Source organism: Strix uralensis, chromosome 4 (assembly GCF_047716275.1).
Source record: "Strix uralensis isolate ZFMK-TIS-50842 chromosome 4, bStrUra1, whole genome shotgun sequence".
NCBI classification, from domain to species: Eukaryota; Metazoa; Chordata; class Aves; order Strigiformes; family Strigidae; genus Strix; species Strix uralensis.
In genome coordinates this window covers 103,864,185-103,877,337 of record NC_133975.1, presented here as the reverse complement: position 1 = coordinate 103,877,337, position 13,153 = coordinate 103,864,185, and the positions used below count along the sequence as shown (strand labels likewise).

Sequence of the window (13,153 nt, the reverse complement as noted above, 5' to 3'; positions counted from 1 at the left end):
GCCAAGATGACCAAACAGGTTGTACAGTACTTTCTGAGACACAGAAGTTTAAGTCTGGCGTAATAACATAAACCTTCCTGGATTTCATGAAGCTGCTCTTTATGAGCTGTTCAGCTGTCCTTGCTGTGGGAACAGCAAACTTTGTCAAAGGGGTGAGCAAGTAGTTAACATAGTTGTGTGCTCCACATTCCTGATTGTAATTCACTACCACATACGTGTTGGACTGACAACGTTTTGATCAGAACGGACCTTCTGCTTTACACCGAGCAGGTGGAAATGCAAAGACATTAATTTAGTCCTGTTGCATCAATGTATCACATGCTACCACCCATATGCAACATCTAAAGGTAAATCAGATTTTACTCCTGGGCTATTTGTTTACTTGGTGTAAAATTGATGAATGCACATTGTGATGACAGCAGGTAACCACTGGGGTCTTTCTCCTGATCCTTCCCTGAAGCTGAAAGGAAACTCAACTTTCAGTTGTTTTCAATATATAATAATACAGCTTTGCAAGGAAAAATGGATTAAGTTTTTTGTTGTGTGGTTTAGGGCAGACAAAGAAATTTACAGCACATTCCCAAAAGATTAGGAGTCAATGTCTAGGTAGTACAAAGAACAGATAATGCCTCTTTTGGTTTTAATGAGAGGTTTTAAACTTCTTTTTTTTTTCTTTTTTGAGACAGTGTTCAACTCAGGATATGATAAGCTTGACCAAACCTCTGCCTTGCTGCACAGAGGTTGGTGCTGATGCTGGGGTTGATGTCTGTCCATCACTGCGTAAAGCGAGTAGAGACTATTCTTGTCCCTCACAAAGTCTCTCTTTCCTCTCCTTTATTTGTTTACTTATTAATCGGATGAAGTTACAGCCACAATTCCATTAACTAGTCACTGGTTTACAACAAAGCTAGAATTCAACCAGTGTATAATGGAACAGCAAACACTTCTCTCTCAAGCTTCCACAACCCTTCCTGAAACCCTGGATTTTATCAACAACAAACAAACAAAAAAAAAAAAAGAAAAAAACCCATAAAAGCCAGATCTACAAAAGCACTCTGGCATATGAAGGCACACGGATCTAATATCATGATTCTGAGACCTCTTATTTACCTATCTTTCTAATTTAGAAATAATTTAAACTACAGAGGTTCTCTTATTTTAATATTCTTAGCCAAATGCATTTTCATGGCTGTCTCTGCCACCTCAGACTTGAAAGGGCAGATCAACTGGACCCTTAAAACACAAATGAAATCCCTCCATCACACTTCCCTGAGAATGCTTAACAGATTATATTCCCTACACAATTCTACACTAACATTAATTATATTTAAAAAGAGCCTGGCTAAGAAATAGAGATGGTGAAATAAAGATACAGGAGGAAACGACACGTCCTTACCCACAGGTAAAGACAGACCATCCTACTGAATCCCACATTAAGGCACATACTTGTCTTTATGTACTCTATGTAGACCACTAGCAGCTACATTTTAAGTCACATTCTAGAATAAAGGTAGCTGAAAAACAAGATTTCACAATGCATTTGAAATGCAATGCAATGCATTTACAGATGCATCTCTGTCCAATTTCAAATTTTACAGATGTGTAAAATCCCTCAAAAGGTGCATTAAATATGGCTGATAGAAATATTTTATGTATATGCAGAAACCTGGAAGCTACAGCTCTGTGAGGTGTGAACTGTACAATTACTTTCAGTGAGGTAAGATACCCTATGCAAGTTAAATACCCACAACAGTAACATAAGGCAGAGGCAGGCAAGTGTCTCTGCCCAATTGTTTGCAAGTGAAAGCTCATTTTCATGGCACGAGGGATGGCCTTTACTATTTGTCATCACACTTCTTTTCTCCAGAAGACAAGCCTGAAGACCTCAAGTCCCCAAATCAATTCTGACAAATCCAGAGGAGTTGAGATTCTAGATCTATCCTGAAAGTCTGCACCAAGAGGTTCATACCTTCCTTTCAAAGCACCTAATTATACCCCATATAAGAAGTGGGCTTTTTGGAGACCCCTAGTAAAACCAATCAGAAATATTACAGATCCCAGCCACTTCTGAAAAAGTAAGAAATCGAATGGTGACAGAATGTTCCTTAGCAACACCAAGGATAGGCTTCAGGAGATTGCTGAAATTGAATAATATATTGCAATGTAAATTTATATAATGCATTACTGGATTACTAACAGTTTGCAATGGAAGTCAGTTAAGCTTAAAAGTGAGGCTACCTGTGTAAGTAGACAACATCCTTCAAAAGCCACCTATGTGTATTCAAAACTTTTACAATAAAAAAAAATCCCAAAGTAAAAGGGATGGGGAGCTGACATACAAAAAAACCTCCTGACAAACAGTATTATCAATAACACATTTTTTTCTCCCAGCCAGTTGGTATATTGTCATTTGCGGAAGCTTCACCGAGTGACTCAAGTCAAGGAGTTTGTAACTTGTAGCCCTCTTCTCTTGGCATCAGTGCATTAAGATAAATTTAGAAATGGTGTCTGTCAAAATGTGCACACAAGTCCTAATTTCTACTCTACACAATTCCACTAGGGAAATACTCTTGTGGCATTGGACACTGCAGTTATGCTTATACAATGGGTCCTTAATTTGGGAACAGTGATTTCCTCAGTAGGATGCAGGAATTCATTAGGTATGACCTAATCATCACTTGTTAATCCTCTCTGGCACCTGCGATTCTGATAGGCAACATCAGCTTCATTATGAGATGCTCTTAACAGAGCAAAATACACAACAGAAAGCAGTGGTGCTGACACAGGAGCAAAACTCATCTTGGATCCTGTCATATGACACTGGGATTAGAGGTGGTTCTCGGTACAAATGAACTTGCTAGAGTATCAGGCTGCAAAGACTTAGAAATACTCGCAGGGTCTCCTGCTAATGAGAAAAATAAATGCGTGGGAAATGATACCCATGTTTACTAAGTGGATTTCAAAAACATTCAGAAAGCACCAAGAAAGCAAGCATCATATATGTAAGAGCTCTTACACGACAGAGAAGGTGCCCCAACAGACAAGCAAATCTACAGATGTTATATCCACAGTACCAAGAAAGTAACAGTGAGAAATATACCCGAAGGATATAAATATTGTTCCCTCTTTGCCTTCTGTGGAGAAGGGGAAGGCGCTCAGATAATCGGATCAGAGTGCATCACTAAGATATCAAGGGATGATGTCACCATACAATGGTGAAACTTCATGTGTTCCCTTAAGAACACACTTCTCAAAGAATTTCCATATACAGAGTCCACTAAAGAAGATGAAGAGCTTTCCAGCTGCCAGCTCCTGATAATTTTGAGATGCAGTATCATATAAACAGGATATTTAATGGCTAGAAAACTAATGCTATTATAGATAGTAGGTTTCTAAAATATATATTATTTTTCCTTTTAGGGCTTTCCAGATGGACTGATATAAAGGGGGTCTGGCTTTTACAGATGAAAGGGTACAATAAATACTACCATATAATTTTAAAATGGTGTACACAACATTTCTAAAGTAGATTTTTCTCTTGAAGACACATCAGATGCAGAAGACACAATAATATGGTGTTGCATAAAAGTTTTATTGGTACTCATAACTCACTTGTGATTTCATTGTGCTTGTGGTCATACCAAGTTTAACCTGCTTCATATTTTATTTCACATCATTTTATATATTTTATATTCATAAACATATATATGCATCCATATCTGTGTGCACACCCACAACCTCCACATGTCTGGCAGATCATCACCTGTCACTTTAAAGACAGGACAATCACAGCTCCTAATTTTTGCAGCATATAATGGCAATCAAACATGTTACAGCATATCAACAGATGCACTGACCTACATTAGCAAGGATTTTTTAGCATATCAATACCTCACTTCTGTGTCTCGGTTTGGGCAGTAAAAAAAATCAGTGAAATAATTTAATTCAGTGAGTTTGCATTTTGAATGAAAACAGGGGAATGGTTGTGGTTACAAATAAATATTTCTGTCTGCAACTTCAAAATACCGCTTGGAAGCAGATATATCACAGACTTGTCCAGTTTTAGAACGGCAGCTCACATTTATATTTCACCTACACTGTTCTCTTAAACCCAATGCAACCAAGACCCCCAAAGCAAGGCTTCTCAGAGATACCCGTCTTCCCCTGCTCAGCCCTACATAACAGCACCAGTGGGGTTTTATGGTACCCTCACTGTACTCATCATAAATAGATTGGACTGGGGGCGATGGCCATAAAACAAGGTTTGAGGGACAGACAGGCTGCTGAGCTCCAGATATAATGGCTCAGCCAACAGCCAGCTTATCTGCAGAGTTCCATCATCATTTTTGCTCATGTTCATTAACTACAAGCAGAGAAGTATGGCAAACTCTCACAGAAGATGCACAGTATTCTTAATAACTCTATTGAAATACTCCCTGATTTCAGGAGAAACAAGCGCAACAGTATACCAGAACAGAGCACTTCCTGTAATACTGAACAATATCATACTTGTTAATTCAGCTGTTATCGACCACTAGCAAATTTCTTAAGCCTCTATCAACAATATGGATTAGTAGCAGCAAAACCAGATACAGTACAACAATAACACTTAACAATATCTAATAATGTTTATAACAAGCTTTAAAGAGAATGAAGCAATATGTGTGAGTGTATTTTTATATTAGTCTATCTTTTAAATTCAAGGATCAAAAGGTCCACTATAAATGTTATCCAACTCTCCAAAGGCCGTAGTCAGACAGATGTTATATCCATTTCACAGAAAAGAAATCAGATATATGGAAAGGATGTGGAACATTAGAAGACGCAGTGAATCTGGGACAAAAAAAAAAAAAAAATGGACTGGAGCCAAGTGACCATCAACCTCTTGAAAAGACTTTCAATTACATATGTCCTTCTGTATACATTGTTTTCCAACATAAAGAACAGAAGAATGCTTACTTGCTATTGAGTTTAGTTGTAGTATTATATAAGGAAATAAATTTATGCTGCTTTGGAGTGCATAGGTGTGCATTTGTGCAGCTCTGAGATACACTAGAAAGATCCTCTTATCTTGTTCTTACCTTATTCTGTGTTAATACAGTATTGTAATACTTTGGACATTTTTATATTTAGATCAACTTTTGATCCCTTCCCCTTTTTTAAATAACCTACTCAAATCATTTCTGTATTTCTATCAATGCAATGTAGTGGATCAGTATGACCATTTAACTAATATGGAGGTTTATAAACTCTGACCTATTACAGCAATAGTCTATTACCTGTTCCCTCAGCCACATTCTTAAGGAGTGTCTTTTCTGGGGCTTCAAGCTGACCAGTGCAAACAGTGAGGGCAGTTAAGCCCATTTATAACAATGGATACATAGAAAAGCTGACTTTTAATGCCTGGACAATTCATTAAGATAATGACCAAGTCCACCTATAGGTGGTCACCCATGGGCCATATTCTGGCCTATAAAAATCTATTTTTATTTCACTGATCTCACGGGACAATTACACTTAATTAGAAGTTCAAAGAATGGAACAGCATCAATATTGAAATGACCTAATTTTTTGAAATATTTATTTATTTATTTTGCTTCTACGTGACTCTTCTTATGCCTGAGGATTTTTCAAAAGTGTTTGTTAATAATGACATCTCAGAAACAGTGTTCAGTCCAAGTGGACGTTCATCTGAACAGCAGTGTACATTTTCAGACTCCAAAAAAAGATTTAGACCGGGGAAAAAATGGAGGAAGTAAAGCAGAGCAACCTGCACTACATAATTGCACATGGTGCAATTGAAAATCCAGTCTAGCAAGTCAAGCATCACCACTGGTGGCAGCAGGAGCCTAAAATGCCTCCTATTGTCAAGATTGTTTGTTATTGCTCTGTTTTTCTAAATGTTATGACCTAGAGAGCTCACAAATATGCATGAAACTGGGTATTTTTTCATTACAATAGACACAAGTAAGTATAAAAGAATGAAGCAAGAGAGCTAGCGTTCCTGTAGATGTGAATTAAAAGAAGAAATAATCCTCTCCAACTTCCTAAAACTAACTCAATTAGTTGAAAAACTGATACTGAAAACATGTTAATATGTTTACCTTTAATTTCTACACAGTATATTGCTATCTTTGGGGATTTTTTTCTTTTAAGGTAACTTTTTGACTTGATGTTTTCTCCCTTTCTTTGCTTTTCTTTTTTTCTGCTGTCCTATTCATAGACTTCCTTTTCACACAGATTGTTTCTGAACTAAGAGCACAAGAACTTCAAGACTAATAAAAACCAGTTATGCTGCTTAAAAGAGAAGAGTACTTTTGTGAGGGTAAAACCTCCCAAAAAGAGGAAAGCAGGAGAATCAAAAGCCACATTAAAGTTTACCTGCTTTCTTTTTTAATTACGTCTGAGAAGTCAGACAGCAGATTTTTATGGATTTTTCTACTTGTTTGCTTAGGAGATCCGAACATTGCTCAGGCTCACTATTTATCAATTAATCTAGCATGCAGCCTCAAAGGAAAAAGGTCGACCTGTATTAAAAATTCATCCATCAAAAATTCATCAAAGACTTCAGCATTTTAACTTGTGAACCTTTGAACACCTGCATACTTGTCAGATCTGTGGTCATAGTTAACTGGAATCTATAGCTACTACAGTATCTATACTTGCTCTGACATGAGCTGCATGAGGAGACTTTCAGGTGAAAGTGCAGTACATAACCTAGTGAGCCACACTGCTTCCTCAAACTGTTCTTTTCATCAGACAAGGGATATCTGACATCTGACTAAGTTCAAAGTCAGTCAAATCAGACCCTTTCAATGAGCAAACACTTCTGTGAGGCATTCATTTTTGCCACACCACAAATATCACCATTCTTACAGGGCAAAAGTTTGCCAAAAATGTAAACGAAACCATTATCTGACATTATCATCAATGGCATAGTCCACAAATTGAAGCCATTTAATGCTGTCCAAGAAAAATTAATGTTTTCAGAAGAAATTTAATTTAATGTGTGAAGAAAGCTGTATAGTGTATGCTGGAAGTTAAAGCTGGAACCTTCAAGTTCAAGGTAAAAACTCTGCTGCTTAACTAATGCACTGCTCATAGCTGTCATCATTAATTTATGTTAGCCTCTGTAAACATCAAGAGTATAATAGGCCAATTTCACAACTAAATATAGATGCACATTTTGCCCTTATATAAATGGCAGATTGCTGCTGTAGATCATCACTGCAGCAACACGTCAGTAAAGATGCACTGTTTGATGGTCTGATGCTCACACAATATATAAAACCAGTTGTAATGGTTGTTTGGAAGCAAAGTGTAACATAGCAGCAAAATTTCATTTGTTCCACAAACTCAGGATATATTAAGCTTGGCTGACAAAGACTGTTTGATGTGCTAAATCAGTTTGACCTTCATTTTTGCTTTATATTTCTCATTTAATACGTGAAATGACCATTATTTTTTCACTATATAGGAAAATATCACAGAACTGGTTTCTATTAAAAAGCCTCTTTTCCTTGTAGATAGAAAAAATATGTTTTGCCAACTGTGCTTTAACAATTATTGTAAAAATAATGTGCAATTTATGAAAAAAAGCTTTTTATTACATCAGTGAGACCTGAGGTTGCTTTTTAGGGGTGGTTGTTTGACAGAAGAGGTTTCTTTTCTTTTTTTTTCAATATGTAAATGCGGTTCAAGGAAAAGGTTTGCGTATGCTTGAACTAATCATTAAATTGAATATTTTATTACCAATAAGCACCTCCATTGCAACGTTTAAATAACAGGATTTACTTCCAAAGTGAGTCATTAGAACATAATAATAGGAACCTGGCAGGTTTTTAAGGATTACAAATTCGCCATCCTACACAACCTTTGTACTTTGATACAGCAACAATTAAGTGAGCTGTGATACACCAGTTCAAACCCAAACTCTAGAATCAGAACACTAGCGTTTTGATCTTTTTTTCTTGCTATGTTGAACTAAGCAATTGCCAGACTCATGATAATAGAGAAACTGCAGTTTTATCAAGCAATTTTGCAATAACCCAATAAACAGCCCTTTACCTTGGAGCAACTTGTACATTTCACACCTTAAATTTCTATTTACCAAATCAGCTAATCACTTCACAATTGAACTTCTCAGAACAAAAAATTATCAATTAAAGTGGTTGAAACTCCTGCAAATTATCATTTAGGAATGAAGTAATTGCTTTCATCAGGGCAGAAAAGCCCGCCAGAACAGAAATGTCACTTCAGATTAGTGTTCTCACTCCTGAAGCTATGGATGACACAGCTGATATAAGACTAAATGCCAAGACCAATCAATTGCTTTTGTGGCTCTGTTCTGAGCTGCTGTAAAAGGGGCCATTTTCTAGGATCTACTCTTCATTATAGTAAATGCTATCTCCTTGGTAACATAATTCCATTTCTCATAAATTCCGTCTGAGAGCATTGTCCTAACAATAGATGTTTGTGGAAAAGAATGCTGTTGGTTTAATGCAAAGAAATTAAGTGTGAACGGCTGTCAAAGTACTATAGTTTGCTTGTTCTTAAACATAAATTGAAGTCTTTACATTAAAAACAGAATACTTTGATGGAAATGAATGTTCTGAACAAGTGTAATATATTGCATTTAGAAGTGGTGTGTTTCTGATTGAGAGTTTAGACTTTTTTTTTGTATACCTACGTTCTGTCTATAGTGGGCACACTCGTCCCTAGCAGAGATTTGTCAGTTTAAGAGAGAGTAGATAAACACTCCACTTATTTCACAGCAGTGCAGTTAGGAAATGTGAAACTGCGGAAGAAAACATGGTCTCATTATCATATGACATGCTATTTGTTAGCAGACTCATCTGTGTATAAAAGCCTTCTTTGAACTGAACCCTTACTGGAAATATCTGTATTTCAATTTGTATTGTTCAGCTTCCTAAAATACTAAGAACCTGAGTTATGGTCTCCAATTAAAAGGATATCTGAGAAGCTAATTTGGTGGAACAGCAGCAATTTCCTGCACTGCTCTCCTCATGACTGAAGTTTAGAAACAAATTCAAGATTACAGATTTTCATTCAAAACAGGATGAAAAGTATTCCTCCCTCAATGAGCATAAGCAATTCCAATTAACAATAACAAGAGTTATGTGACAAGAGAATATATTACCAAATATGTAAAGAAGTAATTTATTCAGCATTAAGATGAAAAGTGCAATTTTACTATAGCATTTCTACGGGTAACCAAAGAAACAGCACAGGTACACTGTTGCCAGATTGTGACTATAGCCCTGAATGTTAGCAATCTCACAAATACGTGAAAAACTGCACCCATTATGTGATGTGGGAAAAACAAGAGGACAAGAGAGGTGTAAAGTCATGACATGTCACATCTACCTGCTTGAGGTAAACGTAGTACTTTAAACTGCAAAGCCAGAGAGCGTATTTGGAGAACCTGGACTAAAGCTATCTCATATACCGTATTAAATATGGTATATACCATATCGCAGTTTAAATATAAGCTTTACACTTTGGGCTAAGTTGCAATTACTACATAAATAAATCACTCTGAAATTAACAAATGTAATCCAAATTTCTGATTATACTCCTCTTGCGAGTACTGTCTTTAAGAAGGAACTCTTCAGAATAGGGGTTTTTGATCTGGTTCTGAATTAATATTTTAAAGAATGAGTAAACAGCTGCTATTTTTCTCACCTATGTCAGAGCTATTTTAGAAATTCTTGCTGGAACATTTATATTACCTATGGCCATTGTTTTCCATAACATTATTTTACCAGTGTTAGCACTAGCACAAACAACTGCACAGGTAAAGAGATTTTTTTTTTTTTTTTTAATAAAAACTGTCTGCACAAGGTAGTATATCTATACCATGAAGTTTTACTCCTGCCAAAAGGCCTAAGAGCACAACGTTGCATTCAGACATCCCATGTTTACTCTTTACAGATGACCTAAATAGGGATTTTGTTAGAGTTGGCTGTGCTTTCTGTAACTATCCACTCCAATTTAGTTCCCAGAGCCAGGAAAAAAAAGGCAAGAATTCCAAACTCTCTCTTCTACTGCTGCCACATAAATAATATCTTGGTGGTGTGTTCTCAACTACTACAACACCAAGACCCATTCTGAAGGAAATAATATGCTACCCACTCTTACAATTACCATCCTCATCATCTCATAATTCTCTCGTTCCCATCCAAAAGTTATGCTTACACTGATGGGCCTACGCTGAACATATGCAAGCTGTAGTTTCAAACCCTACCAATGGGAGTCCTGAAAAGACCTTTTGTGAAGAATCATTGAAGGGATATAGGATACACTGGCACTGCAATCCAAAGGAGCTACTGCAGTTTACAAAGACACAACCGAGCTATCTTAAAACTGGCAACAATATAACTTCAACAGGACGGACAATGAGCTACACAACCAATGTCAGCCCTGAGCCCTGCATGTTTTTTGCTGCCTGTGATAAAACCTGTACTGATAGAGATCACTGTCATTGATACTCAAGCTACCTAGTTTGAAAATACCTCCAGTACCTCTAAAAAAAAAAAAAAAAAAATTATTCAACAACCAGTCTGGGTGGTGGTCTAGATACATTTGTCGAATGCTCAAAACAAAGCAGGGCATACAAAATTTTTCTTTTGCAGTCTTAGGGAGACCCTGCTGCCTGTGCAAGTCTCCAGAAGCTCACTGATGGATTTACTGAAGTTGATTTTTCCAGAAGCACAAGCTCCACTCTCCAAGGTGCAGCATTAGCTGTTGAAACACTGCCTCAGTAGAGCATGCGTGAGCTGCAAGGCCTTTCACTTCTAGCCCCCTAGCTTGAACCCTGAGCAGTTTAGTGTAAATTAATTTCAGTAAGCACAAGACAGAAAGGTTTTCACAAGCAGGTGTCTCTTTCACATGTACCACCAGTGAAATAACTTTTATTATTGCTTACATATTCCATGTCAGGCTACAATCTCCACTGACTTCCCTTGCAGAGGGACTATTTACTTCCTATTTAACCCTCTGGGGCAAGTAGCAACTCTGTAACTGTCACGCAAACACCAGTGAAGGGCTGAAGAAGTTAGGGGGGAAAAAAAAGCGTGGCCAGGAAACAGTAATTCATCAAGCAGAAAAAAAATGTGCAATTTTTAGGCCACCTGTTTTTTCAAGTCTAAAGTAATGGCTTAGATACCACTGGTAGCATTACAGCAGTGTATGAAGTTTTAAGAAACAAAAACAGACAAGCGCATAGGTCTGGACACAGAACAATGACTTAAAAAAACCCAACCAAACTAAAACCACACCAATACACAAACCCCCATCATTCTTTGATAAACCAGTATTAACATGCATTTTCCAAGGTTGGCTTTTTACCTCCTACCTGTTTCTTGGAGGAATTAGGCTATACTTACACATCCTTACTTCCTAAGGAACATGAAAGACTTGCCAAATACAGCGGAATCTTACAATTAGTCTAGCAAGAGGAAACCCTTCCCCAGCCTTTAAGGAGAACATCAAGGCAACCATACATTATGTGTCTCCACCAGCACACAACTAGCATTAGTTTACAAGTTGGTAAAAAAACCCTTACGGAGCAACATGTTAGTGTGCAGTGTTCCACAAGTCCCTCCTCAGCTCTAATTACAAACTTTCAGCTTTTATTAGTTGTAAAAAGATAGTTTAAAAAGTGCGTCTCACAGATTCAAACTAAATCATGCCCTTAAAATAACCTCTTCAGAATGTATGAAATACAGTAAAGAGACCCAGAAACCTAAGAAACCCACAAAAAAATCCATATTGTCCCCTTTCTTTAATTTCACCTTCCATTCATAATAAAGGAACAAATAAAAAAATAAAATAACCTACATAAGGGTTAAAGTGCTTAGTCCTGAAAGCAATCAATTTTATATTTAACATTAAAAAAAACTCCACTGCCTGCATCATCATGCTTCAATGCATTATAGTAGCACTGCATAAGTGTAACAGGTTGACGGAAATTCTACTTTCAGTCTGTTACAACTATCTTCAAGAAATAACCTTTCAGTTGAAAGGCTTCATGCTGGTTCTCAGCTGGTCCCCAGAATTAAATTCTATATGCAGATAAATAAAAATTCATTGAACCATTTTTTAGTTATATGACTGTGTGGATTTTAGGTGTGCAACACAAAGACTTACAGGTTATATGAAAAAGACATGGTATTGTTATACTTTCAGCAGTTTTGATACAGCGGGATAAAAATTAAACCCACATTGACTGCAGAAGGAAGAGCTTCCTCCTCCTTCCATTTACAGGTATCAGTACTGGCCACACACATTACTGGGCTCACGTGTTTCCTGAAATGCCAAAAAGAGTCTACTGTGAGAAACTTTGCACTCAAGCCAGACCATGAACTGCCTCACAGAGTGGTAATTGCTGTGCTGGAGGTATGTCCCTAAGTATTTTACTTTTCAGGCACCTGTAGCAGACCCAGATCTCATTTCTAAATAAGGTTTTCAGATATGGTATAGCCAAAACCAATTCTCCTCAGAAACCAGTTTAATTAGTCAGAGTACATCTGATGCTACAAGTATTTTATGACCAAAGCAGTGATATGCCAGAACCTTTCCTTAAAACATGTCGATCATCAATTACAATCCTAAAACTGTAAAAAGAAACACTTAACCAAAAACCTCAAAGCTTTAACAGTTAAGACATATATATCTCATGTCCTAATCAATACTTACCTTCTTCAGTAATATTCAACTACAGTCAAGTGTAGCAATATCCTAAATTCATCAGACTGCATGTATTAAAATTACCAGTGCTCTGAAATACTGCCCAATGGTCACCCAGGCTACACCTCCACCAAGTAGTAAAGCTCCTTGCAAAAACACTTCCTCAGAAAGGGCTAATCAGTGACAGAGCTCAAGAAACATGAGCAACAGCAACCCATAAAAAAACGTGAGATCCAGAGGTAAGGTCCACTTCTGAAAAGCTCCTTGCCTCAAGGGGCCTCTTAATTACTCAGCAGGTAAAGCACCTCCCTGCAAAGTCTCACAGGTCTAGATCAAACAGGAATAGTTATGATTATCTAGGAACTATCTTCATCATGAGGCAGGCCATATAACATTGCCCAGTAATTCTGGTTTCTTTTGCAAAAGTATCAATCCTAATCTG

At 37.1% G+C, this 13,153-nt stretch overlaps 1 protein-coding gene across 2 annotated transcripts in view; it reads right to left on the bottom strand.

Moving 5' to 3' along the window:
• The window catches only part of NPAS3 (neuronal PAS domain protein 3), a 623,184-nt gene that overhangs the window by 436,601 nt on the left and 173,430 nt on the right, over positions 1-13,153 (bottom strand). The gene's annotated exons all lie outside the window — the stretch shown is intronic.